Source organism: Pteropus vampyrus, unplaced genomic scaffold (assembly GCF_000151845.1).
Source record: "Pteropus vampyrus isolate Shadow unplaced genomic scaffold, Pvam_2.0 Scaffold15, whole genome shotgun sequence".
NCBI lineage: Eukaryota > Metazoa > Chordata > Mammalia > Chiroptera > Pteropodidae > Pteropus > Pteropus vampyrus.
Genome location: NW_011888796.1, coordinates 985,916 through 1,010,662, shown reverse-complemented (window position 1 = coordinate 1,010,662; position 24,747 = coordinate 985,916). Strand labels below are relative to the sequence as shown.

Sequence of the window (24,747 nt, the reverse complement as noted above, 5' to 3'; positions counted from 1 at the left end):
GCACCAGCCTGCCCTGCAGAGAAGAACGAGAACCGCCCACAAATCAGTAAAGGCAGACTTGGACTGGGGGCCAGCTATACTGCACAGGGCCTCCCCTGGCCCTTAGTGAAAATGGCAAGAGTGACGTGCCCCGCCAGAGCCAGGGACAATAGGTGGCTGGGGGACCCCTCCTGAGGCTCTGACTCCAAGGTGACTCTGGCTTTGGTTTCCATGGAAGGAAATGAGCCAGCGTGCCCTACTTCCCTAAGAAGGCACAAGGGAATGACTTGGCCCAATCCCTACATGCCCGGCCTTTACCCCCAGACGGCTCTAGTGAAAGCACCCCACCATCCTCCACTGCAAGGGGAGAGGAAGCTAGTGTGGAGAGGGAGGCAGAGAAAATAGCTCACCCGACCGAGGAAGACACAGGATGGGGGAGGCACGAAGGACAAGACAGGCCTTTCCTCTTTCTACTCTCAGTGCCCACCATGAACACGCCAGGACGGATGCAGGCTTGGTCCATGTTCCCACTGACTAGCTCTGTGGCCTTGCCTCAGTTTCCTCATCTGCAACTGGAAGGCAATGGGACCTTTGCTACTGAAAGTTCCTTTCAGTTCTGAACCTCCAGGCTTCTGAAGACAGGACATGGCCTCGAAACAAGGAGAGTCTGGGTAAGGAGACTCGGAGGGAAACTGGAACACCAGTTCTAACTGGAACACCAGCACACGCACTCTCAGGCCAAACTACCTCATCATCCATTCATTCAATATTCTCGGAGCCATTTTCTGAGCCAGGACTGTGCCCGTGCTGGGAAAGAACAGTGAGTCAGTCCAGACTGTGAAACACTCATGGCCTCATGAACATTGCCACCAAGTTTCAAGACCTGCCACCCCAACCCCTGTCCCCAAGACCAGCCCTTTGAGGGAGCAGAGCCTGGAAGAGTAATACAAACGGCAGGCAGAAGGGGAAGCCATATGAGGCAAACCCAACTGAGAGTCAGGAGAGTGTGGTTTGAATCTCGAATCTGCTGCTCATTTGTTGTGTCACCTTGGACAAGCTTCTCCAGCCCTCTGGGCCTCAGGTCCTTATCTGTCAAGAGGGGCTCTACAGAGCCTTCCAGCTGTGTCCCTTGTGTCCCTGGGCATCGCTGGGACACAAGGCCTCAACCTCGGGATCATGGCAGACAAACTTGCCATCCAGGGCTCTGGGGACGCCAGACAAGCTGAGCTGACAGACGGCTAACTCAGGGAGTCCTGAGACACTCGGATGGAGCTCCATCTGGCAAGACCCAGCTGCTGGAGGCCATCAGAAGGCAAACATCTGCTTTAACTCCAGGAATAAAATGGATGTCACACTTTTCTCAGGGTTGGAAGCATTTAGCCTGAGATGGGGCAGGAGGAGCAGAAGGAAACTTCGGGCATTCCCTGTGCATCAATGCCTAGTGGGGGGAAGCAGCACCCCTCCCGCCCCACCTCTGCCGCATCCGAACCATAAACACAGCCCTTTTCTGAAGGGCAGGGCTTAACATAAACCAGATGCTGTGGGGACTTTCCCCCACCCCCTCCCGGCCCTAAAATAAAATGTTCAGTGTCTCCTCTGCCAGAATTCACTTGAAGGCCATGCCTTAAAGAGCCAGCGCCTCTGGTTCTCGCCCTCACATGCTCTCAATCACATCCCCGCTTAAACAAAATGTCAAAGTCGCCAAATGGCATGTGTGGATGGGGCAGCCCCCCAGGAGCGCCTAGCACCCACGATAGCCAAGGACAGATTTACAAGACAGGGTCAATGGAGAAGGAATGCTGATCTTCCACGAGCAGCCCAAAAGGGACCACAGAGTGGTTGCCACACCTGGGGATTTGCCCCTGGGAGGGTGAAGGCAGGGCTTGCAAATGAAGGGCAGCCAACCCACAGGAAGCGGGGCTGCATACCAGCTCTGTCTGGGGGACCCTGTAGATTCCTGTAAAAGTTCATTTCCTGGACTTGAGTTTCCAAGTCTCTAGAAAATGAGGTGAATAACAGGCATCTCGTCTAACTAATCTCATTCAAAGCTACGATGATCCATCTTAAGGGAATTGGACTCTGCTGGGCTTTGCAGGCTTCCCAGCTGCCAGACCAGGTGCTCCTCTGTCCTGAAAACTCTCCTGGTACTATGGATCCTCCCACCGCTGCTGAAGGCCCAGACCATCTGCCCACCTCCCCCGTCACCTCCCCCAGCCCCCACCAGAGCCTGGCCCGCATCTCAGCACTCAGCACGAATCGGATCACCCAGCAGAGGCACATCTCGTCTTCCCCTGCCCTTAAGCTCAGGGGACCAGGTCTTACACGCTGTGTGGACTCCAAAGCACCTCACAGTGCACAGCACACAGTGAAATGCTCAGGACAGAAGGTTAAATCTCATGGAGCTGCCACTACTCAAGCAAAGGGACAGTCAACAGCAGAAAAATATTTGGAGAGAGATGGTGCTTCAGACAGGAACTCCCTGACTTGCTATAAAATTTAAATACTATTTTTCTTAAGAAGTATTTAATCTTACAACTTTAACACAGCCATTTTCATTTTTGCATATTATCTTCCTATTCACACTGGTTTTACAGTTGCAACCAATTATAATGTACATAGTATATAGCGTTCTCTTTCAACAGTCTATTGATTATTTTTTTCCTGTAGAACCTTCCTGAATATCACTTAAAGGCTGAAAAATTGTTCCACCACTATCATGTATCAAGATGGTTTGTTAAATCCCTCCCCTAAAGTTTAAGACATGAAAGCTTTCCCCGCAGTTTGGCTCTTATCGATTGCACAGAGAAGATTCTTAAGCATTTCTTGGTTTTAGTTGGACAGTTTCCTTAGGATACAATCCTGGGGGGTGGAATTACCAGGCCAAAGGGCATGAACATTTTCACAGCTTTTGCTGCATACGCGAGCCACGACACTAACCCACACACAGGCTGCACCAAACTTCCACGCTTCAGAAACCAGCACACCCATTTGTTCAACTAGAACCTTGCCCTGCTAGGAATTCTTTATTCCTTTTTAAAATTATTTCTCAGTTAAGTGTATGGACTGGAAGATTTCTTCTTCTCTGGGTCTCCATGTTAAGTGCTCTAGGAATCCTCTTCCTTCAATCCTAGCTCCAAGTCCCACATCCTCTATACCAACCCTGTAAGCCTGGTCCACTCTGACATCAACGGGCATGTGGCTCCCCTGACGCTTTCCCTACTAAACTCGATCCCCCTTATTTCTGAGACCTTGATCCCCTTCTACGATGAGACTCCCATAGAGTCAGATCTCCCCAGAGGAACTCCCACTAGGTAGAGAGGTAGCCAGAGGGTTTCTTGATCTAGATCCACCAAAATGACCCCTAGGAGTATGGAGTCATTTGCAGAATTGCCTATTAACCTGAGTCCTACAATCCTAGAATATCACTTAAAGGCTGAGTCCTTCTCAGCTTCCTGTAGCCTGGACCCCTGTCTCCAGGGGGGAGCAGTTTAAGTCTGTGCCAGCAAAACACACTGCTGCTGGCAGACCCCCAGGCTGAAGCAATCCAGTATCATGACAATGAGGAGGCGTTCACACAGTCTAGAGCCAACCCAAACCCCTATTATGCTGTCTGGATGAAAGCTAGAACCCAGACGAGAGTCCACAGTCAAAATTTGGCTCAACTAAGGCTAGAGGATCAGAGGTCACCAAGGTGGGGTGGGGGATGGTGGGGGGGGTGGGTGGAGCAGGGCAAGGCAGGATATAGAATGCTGAGAAGTCCTCTCTCCACAGGAAACCAAACAACCGAGCTGGCAAGTCACTGCAGGACACAGATGTTTGTGCTCGGTGGCAGGGAGGGCCCACTGAGCAGGCTGAGGGACTGCTGGGCAGGGTGGGCTGCCTGTCTCAAACAGATGGCCCCTAGGAATGCCTAGGATGAATAAGCATAGTCTCCATTATCACTGCAACATTGCTTTAAAACAGCCTTGTAGATAGCCCACTGGCCCACCTGCTCTAAAGCCAAAAACAATTTACAGTTAGGGAAGCAAGAATAGATTGTTCTTTCTTCACTTTCCCTCTAAGTCACAGGAGCTTGGGGTCCAGAATAGATACCTGATTCACATTTGAGGGGGCTAATGAATTCACGGTCTGAGTCTACGAGGAAACAAAGCATCATCATCAATGTCCTAGAGGAAGAATGAATAGGAATGAAGGAGTTGAGTTTGTTGAGCTGAACTACCATTCAAAATAGAGCAACAATATTCCTCGGGTAATCCTACACTGAGGTCTCTAGCATTATCTAAAAATTAAGTAGGGTGCTTGCTAGAAATGCAGATTCCGGGGCTTGAACCCAGAGCATTTGGTTCAGCAGGTCTGGGCAAGGCTCAGGAGGCTACAGGTTGTACATAAACCCTAGGTAGACCATAGACCAAGGTTTAAGGAACATGGCCTTGGAGTGAAACTCTCCACTTGGGTGGCTAGAGGTAGACATGCTCATGGGAACCAGAATACTTCCAGAGAAGTTGCGGTCACCTGAAGCGGGTTATCATTTAATAAGGTACAGACAGGAGGCCTTTAACTGCCACCTACATCCACTCATCATAGCAAAGGAACCTCTCCTTCACAGAGCAAAGCACAAGTCATTGTCTCCTCAGGAGTTCCTCTCTCCCTCCCAATTACCATGAATCTTAAGTGGACCAGCCTTTATAGTTCATTGTGGTTTTCCGGGTGGAGAGAAGCAAAGAGGGTCCAGTGTCTCACAAACCAGACAGAACAAATCAATCCCAGCCCATGCACATGGCCACAAGCTGGAGCCAACATGGAGCTATTTACTCAAACAATCTGAACAGCAGCTGAGACATTCCAGTGGCTTCTGCCTTCACTGCCCTCAAGGAAATGTCCCAACATCAAGATTCTCTCTGGTGAATGCCATGGCTCCAAAGTTCTGATTATCCACATCCCCTAGACATTGGAAAACTGTCCTCAACTGTGTCAGATGGGCTGGCCATAGGACATTCAGCACTAGGGAGAGCAAGCATCCCCTAGGCACATCGCCAAGAGAGCCTGAGAGTTCCACGTGTGGGTAGGGGGTTAGGTATCTCCAAGATACGATCATTTAAGTATCATCTCTTCCTCCTCCAAGAAACACCTGTGGACCTCCAGTTATGGCCCTGCCCAAATCTCATGCAATTCCATGGGAGGGCCAGAGATGCAGGAGAAAGAAACCTTCTGTGCATCACCTCCTACATATTGAAAATGACACAAACATCCAAGTATGTCACTATTATGTGCACAGCACTAAACGCTCCCAATGTATTCACCTATTCTGGCACTTGAAGCCACCTAAGAAATCTTTAGTCAACTCTTACAGTTCCTAGAGACTGAGGACTGCATCATGTCATTGAGGTCATGTCACTCCACAAACAATCCAACTTCTTCCCATTCCAATACCTGAGAGCTTCGACCAGGCACGTAACTGTTCTGGTACCCTCGGCCCAGAACCAGTGCCCTGGTCAAGAGTTCGGCAAGGGCCCAGCCGACACAAGAAGCGGTCTCTCCCACCAGGGAGGCTTCCTCCAAAAGATGAGGGGTAGAGGACCGTGTTACCTGGACCACGAAATGTCTGGCTGAGAGAATGACATGGAGGAAGTGAGAGATGGGTGCAGACAGCAGGCGTAGGTTCTCGTTTATGACGTCTCCCACTTCCCTTCAATTTTACCAAACACCCTGGCTCTTCCAATAAGCCTCGCAGACAGAGAGGAACCTGGGGAACGTGGTCAGGAACCTTCTCAGACACAGATTCCCCTTCCGGACTATGTCTCCCACCGACGCTCATCAGCTCCTTCGGGCTTGCCTGGCCTCTGGTAGCTACTGAGGAATCTGCGAGTTGCCAGTGGGTGATACTATTTCACGTTTTCCTTCCAAATATTTAAATCTTGACAGTTTCCAAACCACTTTCTACGTATCTAGCACTAGATTAAAATGTTAATGAGGCTTTCGGAACCTTAGAAATGTAAGCCCACAGCCAGACAGGCCAGTGCTGAGAAGATATTTTGTGTCAAAGGAAAACTGGGTGCCCCCGCTTCCAGGTAGGGGGTGCTTAGGGACAGTCACTAACAGAAGACTGCCCAGCTCAAACCCCTGCCTGACAAGAGGCAACAAGTTCACTGAAGCAGCACACCAAACCAACACCTGCACATTCTCAGGGTGGCAGGATTTTGGGTCATCTTTATTTTCTTCTTCCACAATAAATATTACATTTTTTAATTAGTAAAAAAAAAAAATAGCCTGTGTATCACTGATGGCACATTAAGCTAGTCCGTCTCACAAAGGTAACAAATTAATATGTAAAAGGATTCATAGAAATGATCATCTCTTTTGACCAATTAACTCAGCTCCCAGGTATTATCCTAAAATGCAAGAAAATGTCCACGTGACAGGAATAGTTACAGAGGAGTTACCTAAGATAGTCAAAAACTGGAAACCGTGAAAATGCCCAACAGTGGGAGAATTAAGAGAAGAGTGTCTGTCCCCTGGCTGAGGAGTAAGGCAGCAGGAAAAGTGCCATGCCCAGGCCCAGCCACAACTGGCACACCACTTCCTTCCTGAAGGATCTCACCCCTGCCCTGTGGCCAAGAGCCAGAGGCCAGGAGCACCTCGATGAAACAGAGCGGACCTAAAAGTGCTTCTGAAAGGCGGCGCTGGCCTCCACGGCCTTCCCTGTGAAAAGGTGAACTAGGCCAAACTCTCATTTCCCTAATAAAATTGCAGCTCTGGCCCTGCCCTCATGTGCCCAGCAACTATCGCAAACAGTTCTCTTCTCAGGGAAGGCCTCAGAAAACCTCTGAACACAGGCCCAGGAACCCAGAGACTGCCCTCTAGCTCCTGTCAGACATGTGAGTGTCTCCAGGAAACGCTGCCGAGCATCCCCAAGGACCGAGGCCTCGCTCAGGCTGATCCTCTAGAAACAGTAGAACGAGATTTCATTATTCAGCTCCCCAGAGGAACGCTTTTACACAAGTGTGATTTAACACCATGCCTTTGGCTCTACTGGGGATTGATTTTAGAACCATTATACAGAAAATGTCTCCGTGGGTTCCACGAAACTAATACTGACAGCATCATCCACTTCACTGCTCTCCTAAAATAGAAAAGGCCTCAGCGCTCAGTACTTACAAAAAGTGTCCCCTTCCCATGAACTGATATGTTTCCTTTTACTAGGAAATAAATCTAAGATAATTCTAATTTCTCTTTTTTGTTCTGGCTGCCAGGAAGCTCAGAACTAGGGTCAGTGCTGACTTAAAAAAACTTCTTTTAATATTGTTTTCTGGATTACCTCAACCCTACCCTGACAAAGCTCCAGATTCTCTAACTTAAATTGAAAACTCTGTTATACGTGAGCCTTTCAATGCGTTCTCCTCAAATGTTTTTTTGGAAAGAGGCAGGGAAGTACAAATAAATACATATTCATGAAACAATCTCTATACTTGGATCTCACTTTCTCCCAGGAAGGAATATAAAGGCTGTGTGGCTAGAAAAGAAAGAATGTCTTCAATAAAATGCCAAGTGGGAAAATAAAAAAGCAGAACTGCATTGTATATACACTTTGACTACTACTATCAAAATAATGCAGGCCTGAGGATAAAAACAAAAATAAGTTTCTGAAAATACAAGTAGTTGTGTTTAGGTGAAAGGGTTAAAATGGTCATTTCCCCTCCACCTCAAGTTATTTACCTTCTCAAATGGAAAAGAGAGGCCCATGTGGGTGAAGCAGGCAGGCAAGCAGAAGCTGGAAAAGCAGAGTTACCTGGCCTTTCCAATGTCATCCGCCCAGGCTGCCACACTGGGAGGGAGGGGACAGGCTACAAGCCCCCAGTTGGATCCTTAGGTACTGGCTCCAGTGAGTGATGGCCTGCACTTTTTTAAGGTCTAGGGGAGATGGCTGGTCCCCTGAAATCACAGCTTTGAGATTCTTGCCATCCGCTTCAGTCAGTGGACATGTTCTGAGCGCTCCCTCCACAAGAACAAAACCAGACACCTGGGATGAGGGTGGGGGGACAGAGGCCATGAGCCATGACTCCAGACCTCCAAATACCTAGGATTTGACTGGCAAAGGAGTAACCTCTCAGCCTTCCATGTCAGATCAAATGCCACTCCCTCCAGAAAGCTTTCCTCATCCAGCCCTAGAAACTACCCCTATACCTGACTGACAGATACTCACCAACAGCCTGCGTCCTTCTCCTTCAAAACCCTCAGCACACCTGAAATCACATTCTCAGTGGCCATCCAGCTCACAGGGCTGCAAGCCCCAGGCCCAGCACAGGTGTAGTTGGTGCCTATCTATATGAGCCCTGCTGAGGGCCAGGGTTTGGCCAACTGGACTAGAGGCTTAATGGCTGGTGGCTGCCTCTACTGCCGCCATCTGATGACAACAGTGCACATTGGGCAAATAAGTACCAGTGGCCTGAGGAGGGGCAGGGGCAAGATCAGCCGCTCAACTCCCTGCACGGCCCTGGAGAGCAAGGAGGACTTCAGAAGCAGGCTGACTCATCACCTCGCAGGTGGAGTGAGCTCATTCCCTTCCAGAGCATCCTCCAAAAGAAACCCACAGCTGAGATGGTTCCCACGGCAACGTGCCAGCACCTCCTCCACAGCCACCTTCTTTGGAGCGCCATTTGCCTATGCCCACGGGTCACTTAACCCACCCTCCCCCAGGCTCAACCCTCAGAACACAGACTGAGGAGAGGCCTTGAAGTCCAGGCAAGGTAGAGCTCTCCAATACCTCCCCACTTCACCTGCCTTAATACCTTGAGTCTACCTAAACCCATCCAAGACCAGGAAACTCATCTTCTTAAGTTATGTAAATGTCTAAACAAAACACTACGTTGTACACCTAAAACGAACATATTATATGTCAACTGTAATTGAAAAATTAAAAATATATTTTTAAAAAAGTTATTAAGAGACAAAGGATGTTATATATTAATAAAAGGTCCAATATGGGGGAGGAGGGGTGGGGGGAAGACCAGGAAACTCATGACCTAAGAGTTCAGTCCTTCTTTGGAAAGTCTGACTATGAAAAACTCTAAGCCTGACTCCATCTCTACCCAATTCCCATCAAGTCTCACTTCTCCCCGGTGGGCCTACCACACGGCAAGTCCAGCACAGCCCTTCTTCCAGAGGACAGCCTGAGCCTTCTCCAAACAACCAGGTTCCTTCAACATGCCTCTGACACAGTGCCCACCTTCCCACCCACTCCGGAGGATTACACTAGTCTCTCATCCTCTCGATTTGAGGTGTCCTGTTCAATTGGCTGAGTGCTGAGCAGGACTCAGGACGAGCCTGAAGATGGCCAGAGCTTGTCCCTCCACTGACTCACCCTATACTCACTGTCACCCACCCCCAGGCCTTTCTTTCCAGCTGCTCCCTGCCCACTCCTTCGCACTCATCTCTTGCTCCTCCCCCTTCCCAGAATTTGACACTCACCGTTTCATGCCTTTGGTCACTCTTTGCCTGGGCCACCTCCCCCGTCCTTCACCACCAAACCCCTTGCCTGACTCACTCTTACATATTCTAGATTCAAATTTTAACTTACATTATCACCTCCTCCAAGAAGTCTTACCTGTCTCCCCCAAAGGTGAATGGGGGCCTTCCTTGGGCTCCCTTCACTATACAGGATATGACATCTCTGAATATGACAGGGAAATGCCAGTTCATGGGTCTCTCAACCACTGGCCTCTTCAGAGGCCAGGAGCGTGCACTGGTCCTGATCTAGAAAGAGCGAGTGCTTGATATATATTAAGTCTGGGTGGCAGGCGCATGGGTTTGTGTTTTACTATGCTCTGTACTTGTTCTTATGTTTGAAATGTCATTTTTTAAAAAAACGATCCACAGTAAATGTGATTGAATGGATGAACTATCACTGGCTGCAGTGCCTTCTGCCCAGTGTATAATTTTGAGCATTTCATGTGTCTGTTGACCTCATTCTTCAGAAACATTCCTCTCACCCTGGGGCAGAAGGGCAATGCCACCTGGCCAGGTATGGAGCACAGTCAGTTCAAACCTTCAGATGAGCCCTGCAATGTGCCTGGCACAGTAGTGATACGAAGGCGAGTTTTTTTTAGGACTATATAGTATCATTTCATGTCCACTTGTCTTTTTCACTTGAGAAGTGCCTAGCAGTTCATACTAGCGCACTAATCTCCCTGTAAAATAACCCAGATGGCTAAATGTGGCAGGCAGGTTCTGCTGCTAATTGCTGAAGCTGGGTAATGGTACATGGGGATTCATTACAGTATTCTCTACTCCTGCGCTTGCATTTTCCATAATGAGTATTTTTTAAATTCATTCATTTATGCAACAAACATTGCTTAAGTGCCTACCACATGCCAAGCATCGTGTATAAAGACAAAAATAAGAAACCATTCATCCCCATGAATTGATAACTTGATTAAATTCTAAATTATTTGCTATCTTATCTCTCCCTGGAAATGAAACACCTAATGGCACTTGAGCCGTGCTGACCATCACCCTAAAGGAATGAATAGCTAATGAGGGGTGGGCACTGCGTCTCCTGGGCTTGTTTCCCCAACCCTGGCTACTCTGCCTACACCTGAAGTCTCCCCATACACAGGGGCGTCCCCCCACTCAGTAGGTGGTTGCAGGAAGCAAAAGGTGGGCCTCAGGGCTGTAGCTAATGTCACATCCACAGAAGCCATGCCAGTTCTCTGCAACTTAAAGACAACGTCCCCTCAAAGGTCAGGATCCAAATGCCCTTCATTCCATCATTACAACTTTTCCTAGAGTCCACTCGGCATCAGGTTCTAGGCCAGCTTTGCAGATAGAAATAAAAGTCATATGGAGGCCCCTGGCCTCATGGAAATCAGGGTCTTATTGTCTGGAAATCCTTGGATTCAAATCCTAGCTCTGCCACTCACTAGCTGTAGGAAAGACCTTGGGCCAATTACTAAACCTCTCTGGGCCTGTTTTCCCATCTATAAAATGGGGATACTAGTGCCACCTCATGGGGTTGTTGTGAGGATTATATGGTTAGTACATAGAAAGTTCTTGTCCCAGTGCTTAGACGTAAAAAGCTAAGAATAGTGCCAGGCACACAGCATTAGAAGAGCTAGTGAGTATAGCTCTTAGAGGAGGAGTATTATTATTATTATTATTATTATTACATTCACCAGGCTCCCATAGCCCGTTGACGGGCCCAGGTAATGATGGGCACTGAAATTCTTTGAAAAGAATTAATCACAGAGGCATGGCCAGATTCAGGGACAGGCTCGGACTGGCTTCCAGCTGTCCTTGCATTCATGTGTTCTACGGCCTGAGCTGTTCTGAGCAATGCCCCAGCCCCATCCTTATGGGTAAGAGGTGCCCACAAGCCTGTAAATGCTGCCCATCTGCCTCTTCTCATCGTGGAGGCCAGCAGCAGCACTCCAGCCCGCTCACCAGGATGCCATAGCCAGGCAGAGAAAAGTGTTTCGTTGTTGTTGCTTGGGAGTTTAATTTTTATGTTTTTTAGGGGTTTTTTCGTGTTTTGTTTTGTTTTGTTTTTTGTTTTTTTTGAGCAGGCCGCCACTTTCTGCTCACTCTGGGTGTTGGGGGTGGGGGCGGTGCAGGCGCTTTAGCCCCATAGACCTGGGTGTGGAATGTCAGTCAGCCATATACTCGGCACATTCTTCAACTTCTCAGTGTGTGACTCCCTCACCTGTAAATGGGGCTAATACCTCCCGCCTTGTTATGGGGACAAGATCAGAGTATGTATGTGAAACTACCAGTGCAGAGCCTGCAACAAAGCGGAAGAAACACTACCGTGACTATGTCAGAGACTGGAGGCCTGGAGCATCTCTACGGACACAGGAGCAGCCCAACCTTGACACAGCCAAGAAGCGCCCCCAGCCAAGGCAAGGCCAGAGGCCCTGCGCCCCTGTGCTCCCAGGAAGTGGAGGAAAGCCACCCCTCTTCAGAGGTAAGGCCCAGCAGAGGCTCGCCCCAAGACCATCCTCAGGGGTGGCCAGGGCCTGGGGCGCCACTGCCAAGCAAGAGGGAAGGAAGGAAGACAAGAAGAAAGGAAGAGGGCAAATAGAAGTATGGAAGGGGAATAAAAAGCCCCGGTGTGGCCCTGAGCCACCCCCACTTCCAGTGCTCAACGCAGCCCTGGGACCTGCAGCATCAGGGACCAGAGAGATGACCACTTCCTGGTTCCTCAGGAATGTGCAGGAACATGTCAGGAGACAGCTATTTGGGGCCTGAGAAGGATGGAGACCCAGCTCCATCTCCAGTGAGGAGCTTCTCTTGTCTAGTCAGGGCTGACTCACTGCCGAGCAGGAGTGTCCTGATGAGAGGAGGCGGCCAGGGCAGTGGCTAGGAGTGTGGGCTCTGGCCAGGCAGCCCTGGGTTCACAGGCCACATTCCCACTTAAGAGCTGAGGGGACTGGGGCAAATTATTTAATCTCAATAATCCTCAACTTCTCTGTAAAGTAGAAATGAAAATGTGATATACCTTATACTTCATAAGGTAATTATGACGGTTCGTTGATAATGGACTTAGCACAGAGCTGAGTGTGTGGTAGTGTCAGCTGTTAAGATCTGACCCTCTGGCTCATTCTTGCTCCCCTCTTCAACTGCAAAATCAGGAGCCAGTCCCAGGAACATCTGAATTCGAGCGCAGTCATGCAGAGGGCCCACCTATCCATCACTACCTCCAACATGTATGAAATTCACCTAAACTTGTTCACCCACAAACTAGCCAGGACCCCAGCAGCTTCATCTGCCTTCGGAGCACAGAGGTTCACCCTGCCTGTCTGTCAACAGGTGTTCTGAGGCCCACCCACAAGGATGACTTCAGAAGATAGTTTTCATGTGCCTAGAATAAGGGGTCCTTACCAAAACCAGCCCCACAAGGAATGAACTCATGCAGAAAGCCCTTGGACAAGTCATATCACCACTATGGACCTCAGTCTCTTCATCTATGAGGAGATGGTCAGGTGACAGTATAGGTCCCTTCTGGCTCAGACATTCTATGATTTGATTTCTTCAAACTGCTACGAGAGAAGGAATAGAGCTGGGTTCTGAGAGTAAACAAAGTGAAAAGGCAAGGCTCCCTATTGACACCAGTCCCTTGGCAGATTCCAAGATGAAATCCTTGCTCCCTGGCTCTGGCTCGAGTTTCTCCTGCCCACTGAGCCCACAGGCAGGCCGCCTCCCTCGTACCAAGCCTGTGGGCAGCCAAGCCTACACACAGAACCAACTATAAACGGTCCTCCTTGCAGTGGACAGAGAGGCTCTCCCCACTCCTCCTGAGCTACCCCCATGCACCCTCCTTGCCCCCAGACACACCTGGAGCTATCAGGCTGGAAGACAGAGCTCAGGGACCTTCGCAAACCCCAAACAAGGCCTTCCCCGCTCTCCCCTCCCCAGGGACCTGGCTCCCCACTTGGCCACACCCCAGCAGGTATTTCCAGAGTAAGAGAGCGAGGCCCAGACACAGAGCGCTTCTGGGTCCATAAGGGAAGCGCATTTACCTGGCCCACCCACACCCTCCCTGGATGGCAGTAACACATTCCTGAAAGCTGAGGACACGGAAGAAGCCAAAAGATAAGAAACTGTGTTAGCAGAATGGTTAGCTTCAAAGACAGGCTGGGAAGCCCAAGGTCACCTCAAGAAGTGCTTGACTCTGCTGAGCAACTCTCCTGCCCAAAAGGACAGAAATGCAGAAAGTTGGTGTTGCCCCAGACCCTAGAGTTCATCTCCATGCAATAACCCAAGTAAGACACCTGCAATAGAGCAACTACCACCATCCTACCGCCCAGCCCCCTCATTGCCTAGGTAAGGATCAGGTGTGTCTTGTCCAGCATCACAGTAGCCATGGGTACCTCTAAGAAATGACCCCAGGTCTTCCTGGCATATAATGCACAATTGTTCTCCTTGTTCCCAAGGAACAGGACAGGGTCCTCTCAAGCAGTATTGGGGCCTAATACTACCAAAAAAAAAAAAGTCTCTCCATACCTACTCCTCTCCTAAGTGCTACCCCGCAAGGTCTCAACAGAAAGGAAGAAGAAGGCAGGTGGAACAAGGTCCCGCTGGACCCCGCGTACTGGAGAGCTGGAGGGTCCAGAGGTTCTGTCTGGTTCCACATCCCCAGATGCTGTGGCTAAAGACATAAGGCTGTTGATGTCCCACACTCCAGAGAACCTTCAGCACTGGGACTGGAAAGAGAAGGAAAACCGAGACCCAGGTTTTAGTTCCTTTGAGGCCCTGAACCCACACAAGACGACCAGAAACTCCCTAAGATTTTCTGAAGTTGGGGCCCTAGCCAAATGCAATAAGACAGGGAACAGAGGGACACGTCAGCATAGTCAGTACCTCGGGAGAGGAATCCGAAGTGGGCTTTAGGCCCAAAGAGGAAAAAACACAGTTGTACCTGCTAAAAAGGAGCCAGGGGGCCCGTGCTGGCTCTGCCACCCAGCAATCGGACACCCAGGGGAAGGGGGTGCTGAATGGTGTGGCAGGCTTGGACCCCGTCCTAGGTATAAGGCCAGCTTCCTTGGCCTTGGGCCTCCTCCTGACCCCAGAGCACACCTCTGAGGCCAAGGAACCAGCCCGGGCCCTGCTCTAGATTCTGGACTCAACCCCGTCACCGGTGTGGCCTGGGTAACTCAGACGGTGCCACACAGCACCTTAGCATCTGCCAGACGTCTTCTGCCGGACTGGCTGCCGCAGCCCCATCAAAGGCACTATCACTGTTCATCACATCCAATATTTAATGAGCACCTACTATGTACCAGCAGGAGGCTCCTGAGGAGTTACCTTTGCTTGGGGTGTAGAAGCACATCTCCTCCCCAGGTCTAAGCCTCCCCAGTAGAGAAAGAATACGGCTTCTACTTATTTGGGAGGAAAGGAAAGCAGGTACGAGGTAAAACAAATCAGCCAAGTCATAGTTTGGCTCAAGACTTCTCCAGTAGTTGCAAAAAACAGCCCCAATTCTTCACCCCACCTGTATGTCCCTCCTCTTCGAGTAACTCTGAAGTGCCCTCTCACTTGTCAAAACTGGAAATTCTCAGGCCCCACCCCAGACCTCCTGAATGACAAACTGGTGATGGGGCCCCACAATCTGTGTTTTAACAAGCCCTCCAGGTGATTCTGATGCACCTTCAAGGTTGAGAACCACTGTCCTACTCCACAAGCCATCCCCATCCTTCTAGGTTTCGGGGCTCTGGGTTGAGGTGGCATGAGTGTGTCTGGATTCCAGTGGTACAGCCTCCAGGCGTCCTGGATAACAGACCAGGAGGCCCCTGGAGATCCCATAAACTCACCTTCAATCATCCAAGGAGCCCAAGTCAGTCATAAATCAATGACATCCCCTGAGAATCCTCCAGATGTCCTCAGAGCCAAGTGTTTCACAACAGTGGCCAAAGCAAGTGTGATGAGGCTGCCAAGAGGCTGCCAACACGTCTATCCCTTCCAGCTCCCTCCAGCCCATCCTCTACCCAGGCGCTAAGTGAGCAAGGCAAGGGCTGAGTGGCCCAGAGCCAGGGGAGAAAGAAGAAAAGGCCAGAGCCACAAAACCAAGCAGGGACAAGGAGACATAACTGGAATTCTACTGGCTGGCCCTGGGGTCCAGCCAAGAGGGGCTCAGCTGTGCCTCCCCCACCTCTGGCCTCTTCCAAAACTCTACGTGCTGAGAACGACTAACTTACAAATGCTACAAGATGCCGCTGTGAGACGTGAAACAGAAATTCATTTAGAAGCATTCCCAAATACATTCACAGCAGCTTTCTGTCATTGCATATTTGCTTCATCGAGGAGCAATAAAAGCACAGCTGCTACCCTGGAAGGAGAAAAGATGGTGTGTGAGTCCCTGAGAACCTGGTTCTCAGAGCTTCAGGGAAAGAGGGCAGCGGAGGGGAGGAGAGCCAGGTGCGCCCCGCCCCGCCCCCCCCAAAAAACACACACATGGGAGGAAAGAAGAAACGAAGACTGACTTCTCCTGTCCTCCCTCATCAAATAGCAGCCTTTGAACTCCAACACAGAGCACCACCCACGGAGGCAGGAAGTCGGGCTTCTAGTCCCACCTGCCACCTGTAAACAGCTGTGTGACCTGGGCAAGTCCCTCAAGTCCTCCATCGCCTCCGGACCTCTGTGATCTCATCCACGAAATGGGATGCTGAGTCTGTCTCGACAGCTCCAGGGCATGGGAGAGGTGTGAGCAGACAAGGCAGGGTGCACAGTGAGATGCTGGAAATGATATCATTTACATAAATTTTAAACAGGCACAAAAAAAAAAAAAAAGACAACTACACAAGCAGGAACTATATAGATGCACATTTATGAGTGAAAACACCAAGCTGAATAGCAGTTCATTCCACTGAGGGGAGGGAATGGGACTGGGGAGACTGCCAGGGCCTCAGCTCTATAATGTTTATGGTCTTTGTGAACTGGACTCAAGAGCAGAAAATCTAGAAATAATGGCTATAACCACCTGAGCCCTGGCAGGCCTTTCCAAACTTCCTTACCTCCAGCTAAACCATCTCGTAAGGGTGTTGTGAGGATTAAATGAATTAATATCTGTAGAACACTTAGAAACCTGCCCAGCCCATAGCACAATTCCAGGTTAGTCCATGCTGCAGGGAGAGAGGCTGCACACTCAGCTCCATATTCCCAGATATAGTCCCTGGGCCACAAGTGGACCTAAGCTGGGCCTTCTCCCAAACCAGCAGCTTCTGCGGAAAGGGAATGGGGGCGGGTCTCTCAACCAGGCTCCCCTGGACCCCACTGTGGCCTCACCGTCTCTGCCAAACAGCCCACTGAACAGAGACGCCACTGTGGCATTCCTTCATTTTTTAAAAAAGTTAACTATAACTTAGAAGTACAATGAACTTCTCAATCTACTATTGCTTAATTTAAAAAAAAATAAATAATAAGTGGCTTTTATTGGGGCTTAAGTTTGGAAAATGATCCACGTTTCTAAAAACAGGTTTCAGGGTTTCATGGATGTGAAGATCACTCCAAACAGTTCCAGCCATGGGACGAAGGGCAGGAAACCGGGGTCTGGCCCCCACTTCCCCTCCTCCGGGAAAGCAGGATTCATGAGCCGCCTTCTCCAACTCCCAGGGCCAAGTCTGCAAAAGCACGCTGGGTTCCTGGAAAGAAAGGCTTTTCCAAAATATCGGGAACTGCACTGGAAAGTGCCATTATGTATTATCTGGAGGATGTCTGCGGCGTTTGAAAGGGCACCACTCCTGTGCCAAAAGTCAAGGCAGTGGCCAAAAACAACAGAGGACCTATTCAGAGAGACACACACACATGGGCGCGCACACATATACGCCCACTGATACACATGCCCACTGATACACAGCCCACACTCACTCACAGACAGACACAGAGGTCAAGGCAGGGCTAGTGGGACCTTGGCAAAAGGTGCTGCCCTTCCCCTCCCCCACTTCCCGCCCCCCAGGCCCTCACACTGGGGTTGGTAGGGATCCTGTGTCCAGGTGTTGGAACTTAGAAGAAATAAGAGCCCACTTCTCTTTCCATCCCCAAATTACAGGCTGTCCCATGTAGCCATTTCTACATGGGACATGAGAAAAGATAGAGTCTGACTTATCGCGCCCTCTCCCACCCACAAGGAAGGCTTGCCGCCTGTCTTCCCAGATGGAAGGCCAAGTTCCATTAGCAGACCTCACTGAAAGAGGCCACTCACCTTGACATTCCCTCCCCTGGTGTCATTTCACCTACAGATAACTTGAAAATAGAGCTGAGCACCACTCCATTCTCTGCCCATCAGTATTACAGATGGCTTTTAAAAAATGAATCTTCAGGCCCATAAACATGCTCCCCTGAAAGGCCTGGCCTGGTCTCACAGACTTGTGACCACCCCCTGAAGGCAGAGGAGGCAGAGGAGGCAGCTTGTCAGAAGGCGCCCCCACCGTGATTGCTGCTCTGCCCTCAGCTGAACCATTTGGGGCCTTAGACATAGACCCTGGGCACCAAGGTTCAAAGCTGGGAATCAGGAAGGGCATGTCCTCCCTCTGGCTTGGCCCACAGAGCTTAAAGCCAAAACCGCTTACCACAACCTAAGCCCCCAAACTTTCCCTCACCAACTTTCTTAACAGTCTCATGGCTTCCACAAGAACCTCTACCTTTGGGTCTCACATGCACAGGCTTTTACAACCAAAATAAACACTGAGCCTCTGCTACTTGGTTCGAAGTCTCTTAGATTCCCCTGGTGACAAAAAAAATGGGGAGTGGGGGGGACCAACAGGAGCAGGTGACACTGAAAGAGCCCAAGTAGCAGAGGGGGGACATGGCTGACTCTTAAAGCAGGGACCCCAGTACCCAAAAGCAGGGGTCAGCTCTAGGAAGGCCACCTGGGACAGGGGGTGGCTCTCCAGGTTCAGGAGACCTGAGTTTATTCCTGACAGTTACTCCTTCTACTGAAAGTATGGAGAGATAGGTCTAGAACCCTCCTTACCTTTCCAACTGGGGAAAAAGAACTTCAGAAAGGTCTCTGCCCACCCATTTAGCCAGAGACTCTCCAGTCAAAGACCTGGATTCCAGACCAAGTCTACCCATTCAGGCAGTGGGAGAGACTCTTAGCTCCTCTGAGCCTAACGCACCCTGTCTGTGAAAAGGAGATAGGACCTCACAAGCTGGCTCATCATGATTAATGGAAAGAAAACCACATGTGAAAGCGCAAATGTTGAAAATCATGAATCACATAATGAGCACTTGATTATGCACCATCTTGAGTTGTTCCTTTTTATTTCATTTATATAAGCCTTGTTTCTCAATTAAAACATAAACTCCAGAATAGCAAAGGGTGTGTGTGTGCTGGTTAATAGATAAGTTCCCAGGTCAATCCATCTGGCTTCATTCCCCACCTGGCTTACTAGCTGGTCAATCTTGGGCAAGTTACTTAACCTCTCTGAACCTCAATTTCCCTGTCTGTAAAACAAGGAAAATAACAGTCCCTTCCTCAAAGGGTTATTTGACAGCCTGAGGTAATCCAAACCATGCAACCGTCAATCAGTGTGAACTATTAGTCTTTTTACTTATTTGGGGAACCGAGACATTCTTAATACTGGCTGGTTGGTTGTTTGATATAAAACAGATAACTCTCCTTTCCAGCCTTCCTTCTCTCATCTTCTCTTCCCTTCCCAGGAAGTAAACAGTATTTACATCACCTCCCAGATCTTGGACTTGTAAAATGCTTTAAATTAAAACAAAAGGTTCCCGTTAAGGACCAAGGGTGCCAGCACCTGCATCCCCAGCCCTTCCTCGCTGTGCAGTTGTGAGCCTGTCATTTTATATCTCTTGGCTCAGGATCTTCGTCTATCCAGTATAATCATCCCACATACCTTACAAGGTTGTTGTGAATGTTAAAGAGGCTGCTGACAGAACACAGCAAACACAAAGGCTACGTGCAAGACTGGTTTCTCTGTGCCCCACACTCAACCCTGTGGGTGATAGGCCTGGAGAGGACCCCACGACCCCTCAATGAAAAGCTAATTCCAGCCCAAAAGTAGCCTGCTGTAGCCAAGGACCAAGCAGGCAGTTTCCAGGGTAACAGCATCCTCTGCATCTATTCCCAATTTCCATCCCTGGTTGCCTGTTATTCTCCTCTCGCCTCTAAAGTGGGCTAAGTCACCTTTTCCCATTATTGCTAGGCAACCCAAGAGTGGTACAGCTGCCTACTAGGGGAGGACCCTGGCCCACCCCTCTCCTCCCCAGGCCTCAGGCCCCCACCCTGGGGGTGGCAGAAGGTGAGAAGCAATCCCAGGCCAACAGGGTTTATGGACAGAGGTCCAGTGAGGAAATGAGGAAGTCCACCCCCTCCTCTCCCACCTCATCCTTCTGTTGGTCTGTGCTTATCTGTGATCTATTCTTAAGCAGTTTCCAGGAAAAAGACCACATCATGCTTTTTATAAAAGCTGCTCTTCTTGATTATTCTCCTCTCCTCTTCTCCCACTCACTCACCATGAACCCAGATCCCTGACCTTTGTGTAAATAGTGAGGGAGAGAGAAAGGGGGACACGCAAAGGAGAGGGAGAGGGATGCAGATGGCAGAGAGCATCAGAAACTCCTGTGCAGGTGCTTAACTCTGGGAGGTGGGATGACAGGCAATTGTCATTTTCTTCTTTATATTACTTATCATTTTCCAAGGGTTTTTTAATTGAGGTAATTATTATATCATAAAAGTCACCCATTTAAAGCATACAATGCAATGATTTTTAGTGTATTACCAAGGTTGCCAACCATCACAGCTATCTAATTCCAGAACATTCTCATTACTGAGTTTTGTTTTGTATGTCTGTCTGCCTTTCGTTAAATGTTCCTAGATACGCGAGCATTTGTTTTATAAGCTGCAGAGCAAAGTGGTGAGAAGGCAAACTCCAGACCCCAGCTCCACCTCTGGCTCGCTGTGTAAATCTGGAAGAGTTATGTGGCTTCTCTGAGCCAGTTCTCTCATCCGTGAAATGGAGTAACAGGAGTACCCACCTCACAGGACTGGATGTGTCAAATGCATAGAGTTCTCAGGACAGTGCCTGATACTTAGCACGTGTTCAGAAAGAGTGAGCAGCTATGATTATTAGAAGAAATTTTTTTTTTTTTTACTTAAAAAAAAATCCAGTCCTGCTCTTGGCTCTAGTCTGTGAAAATGACCCTGCCCAGGCTGCCAGAGACCGCCATGGTTTTTGCTGATTCGTCTGCAAATCAGCTGGAGCTGGACTAAGGCCTTGCCTCTCCCGCCCATCCTCTCTGCAACAATGGCGCTATTTGGGGTGGCTGAATGGGCACACGGAAGGGGCAGGTTGGGGCCATGACTGTTGCTGACCTGGCTTTGGGTCCCATGCATCACAACACTGCACTCATGGTGCCCTGCATGTCGAGATCCTGCTGGATAATCCCCAGGCAGGACACGATGGGGGAGAGCAGGTGAAACAGGGCAGAGAGCGCCTGACCAGCCCTCTCTTTATGTTTACCCCCTACCTGCCGAGAAGGATGGATTCTGGGGCTCAATGCTCAGCCTGAGAACCGGTGAGGAATATCAGACATGTGTTAAGAGGAAGGTGGGCTTCCAGGGTGGCTCTAAGCCTTGGTTTGCTGAGTCTCCCACCCTCAATACTCCTGGCCTCAGTCTGGGCCAGGTATGGACAATCAGTACTTAGGATGCTGGCACCTCAGCGAATGGAGACAGAACTCTGGAATGAATCATGAGTCCGAATGGGGTGACCGTCTGGCCAGGACTAAGAAAGCAGACTAAGGGGGTTTCCTCTGCCCATGGCCTCTCAGCTATGACCTCGCTGGGGAGCTGCTGGGCTCCAGGACTGCTCTAGTGTCCTTGGTGAGTAACTCAGCCCAGCTCAGGGGCCCTTCTGCAGAGATATAGGCTGTGTTTACACAGTAGACTTGACAATGGCAGGGCCAGTGACGAAGGTGCCCTCACATCACAGCCCCTCGGCCACACACAAGGTCCCAGGAAAACTGGGAGGGTTACACACATGGAAGCAGCTCATGTGGGATTAAAGGGCTGAGATGCACAGAGGTATGGGGCTCCAGGGCCCAACCTGTGAGCTGTATAAACAGCCGGGCCTCTCAGAAAGGTGAGAGGTCAGCTCTGAGAGGGACAAAGAGAATGGGAAAGGACAAGTGAGAATAAGAGGGGTGTTCCCCAACCCACAGCAGCTTGCAGGCCTTGCAAGGATGATGTACCGTTGCCCCTGCTCTGCCCTTCTCTCTCTCTCTCTCTCACACTCACACACACACACACACACACACACACACACACACGCCTAAAGCCTAGCTGCCAGGGAGAGGGGAGGCTTCCCAGCGGAACCTTCAAGTCCTGTCTATCCTTGGAGTTGAAGCTCAAATGCCACCAGTCCTTCAGCTTCTCCACCACCACAGGTCATAGTGCTGGCTCCTGCCTTGCAGTGACCACGGCATTTATCTTAGCCACGCTTCTGGCCATTATTGGCACAGCTGGGTGTGCTTTTTTGTCTTTCTGGTTCCCGCTCCACCCAAACCATGGTTCCCATGACCCCACATAGGTGTAGCATCTGATACCTCGGAGGGGTTCAATCAGTGTTCATTGATAGACTCCACAAAGAGAAACTATCCATGTTCTTACCCTATAAGGGACTAGAGGGTGGAGGAGCAGAGCACCTGCTCGTCCCTACAGACACAGAGTAGCAGGTCTGTGACTAGGTCGTTTCAGGCGGGAACTGCCCCACCTAGGCTCCAGACCTACAGGAGACACTAGGTCTTGTGTGACAAATCCTCACGCCAGGTTTATGGTTTGTGACCACTGACCAAGTGCCCAGCCCCAGACCTTCCTCAAGAAGATGGAAATAGGAAGCCCAAATCCCAACCACAAACCCCGAACTACAAGAGGCCCATTTGGTCTGACCTCCTCACCCTCAGAACTGCCCCACAAGGAAAGTCCCAGGGGTCAGGGCCTTCTCTCGCCCCCACCCACTGGGCATAGCTCCAGCTCCACCTTGAGGAGTGAGACTTCAGGAAATGAGTTTCTTCCTTTTCCATTTGAAAAGACCGATGACCAAGGATTCCTCAAGAAGAGCCCGCTAGCCTCTTACTCCTACAAACCCATCTCCAGTGACCCCAACAGCCCCTCAAGGTCCCATCATTCTTCAAAACTGAAAAGCCTGGATCTCAGTGCACTCCGGGCCTTCTCACACCTGTCTGTCTTAGGGCGGCCTAGGTAGCAGCCAGAAGCAGCCCACCTGCCTGGTCCAGGCCAGCTGGCCTCCACAGCTGTGATGTTCTAGGCCCCTGTCTATTCTCTCCTTCAGGCTTTGTCAATCGTTTTGCCATCCAGTGGGACACCTGTTCCCAACGCAGCCACAAAGGACAGGCTTTGTAGAGGAAGCAACTGTAACAGGTCTTGGAGCAAAGCAGGGCCAGGTAGGTGCTGGGAGGTGTGGGGGGACCTGCTACTTAACAGTAGGTTCTGAAGACAGCCCTAAGTTGTCTCTTTCAGACGAAATTCATATTTTGAGGTCATTTTACCCGTCCTATTACAATCTGACAAGCACTTTAACATACATCTCTTCATTCTGGATACCCAGGCAGTAGGAAAAAGGTGAACAAGGGCTTCACATTATTGTATAGGTGAAAGGACTGAGAAGTCAGAGAGGTCAAGTGACACTGAATGAGCCAGAGCTGACTTCAGAGTCAGAGGTCAAGAACAACACAGCTCTCATACATTCCTAGGCAACCTTGGCTCCTTCAAAGATAGGCTTATATACTACATCTATCTCACAGCGTATCTCAAAGGCCATAGAAACTCTGGTTCCCCAAAACTGTTAACCTTTATTGAGTACTTGCTATCTGCTAGGTGCTATGCTAAATTCTCCATGTCCATTACTTGGTTTAAACCTCCACTCAACTATATCAGGCAGGAATGAGTATAATCTCCATTTCTCCATTGGTATCATCAGGTAAAGAGCAGGTAAGTGACTCCCCCCAGATCACAGAGCTGATCAGTGGAGGGGCAGAGACTTGAACCCAGTATGCCCAGCGCATGCCGATCTGCAGACGCTGGAGCCAGATAAAGCCCCAGGAAGGGTGGTTTAGCTGGAATGTAAAGCATTTCTTCCCTATCTCCACCCCCAGCCCTGAGTTGGGAGCCATGCATGACACCATTTATTCAATTATTTCTTGACCTCCTACAAGAGGCCTGACTCTGTGCTAGGCACTAGGGATTCAGCAGAGGAGAGGAGAGGCTGGGTCCTACGCCCACGGACACTGGCATGGGGTGAAGCAGGCAGGAGTCAGGACAGGGGCATGAGGATGGACACTAGAGCCAAAGCTCTCCTCTCACAGGTTTTGTTTCCGCCAGGTATAACTGGTTTTCAGACTCCTAACCTTCAGAGCAGGCAAGTGTCCTTTCCACTCCATTCACAGCAATCCTCTACCCTGATCGGTGGCCTTGGATAGGTCCTGTAATGGTCACACAGGCCAGAAGCAAGTGTAAACAAGGCAGCTTCTCTTCCTGCAACCGGGCATGACAACCGGGCTTGACATGGGTACAGAATTAGGATCTGGGCCTAGTTACAACCACATTCTTACACCTGCCTGGGCCACCTCTCTGTTTCAACATCCATTAGCTCAACAAATATTGATTAAGCTCTTATATGGAAAAAAAAAAAAAAATCAGGGCAGCCACCTGTGAAAATACACAATAAACCAGAGCCTCCAGGATTTAAGGAGAAAGAATAAAATTTAACAGCAAAGCTGCCATTTTACGTATCTTCTCCCGTCAACCCAGCAGAGTGTGTGTATGTGAGGGGGTTCTTAACTCCTTTTTATAAGTGAGGAATGGAAGGCTGACAGAGGTTAAGTAACTTGCCCTAAGTCACGAGCCTGAAAGTGATGAGGCAGGATACTACTCAAAATCGATGTCTCTCTAGCCCATCTGATACCCACACACACGTACACATAAAGGCATGAGCAAGATCCACATAAGGGAATAAACTGGGCACTCTGGTCAACCCAGAAAGATGGGCGTTCAGACCTGTTGCCCCTAGGAAAGGTGGCTTTGGAGCTCAGCCTTGAAGGTCAGGAAGACTGCGAAAACCAGTAACTCCTCTAATCCACTGCATTTTGTGTCTGGAGCCAGGGAGCCCAGCCTGGTGAACTCTGCACTGAAGCATTCTTTGAAAAAGGGACAAGCCAAGGCCAACCCACTGCAGACTCTTGAGTCATGCCTTCTGCCTGCACAGACTTCTACCTACAGCTGCATCAGGCATCACCATT

At 49.8% G+C, this 24,747-nt stretch overlaps 1 protein-coding gene and 1 long non-coding RNA gene across 4 annotated transcripts in view; both read right to left on the bottom strand.

The window, feature by feature from the left end:
• The window catches only part of LOC111735093, a 27,490-nt gene extending 2,749 nt beyond the window's left edge, over positions 1-24,741 (bottom strand). The window contains exons 1-2 of the long non-coding RNA XR_002778679.1: positions 7,997-24,741; positions 1,199-1,206 (exon numbers count right to left, since the gene is read on the bottom strand). This is a non-coding gene — a long non-coding RNA (uncharacterized LOC111735093). The remainder of the gene's footprint in view (positions 1-1,198; positions 1,207-7,996) is intronic.
• Positions 1-24,747, bottom strand: part of ACTN1 (actinin alpha 1) — a 93,973-nt gene that overhangs the window by 65,662 nt on the left and 3,564 nt on the right. The gene's annotated exons all lie outside the window — the stretch shown is intronic.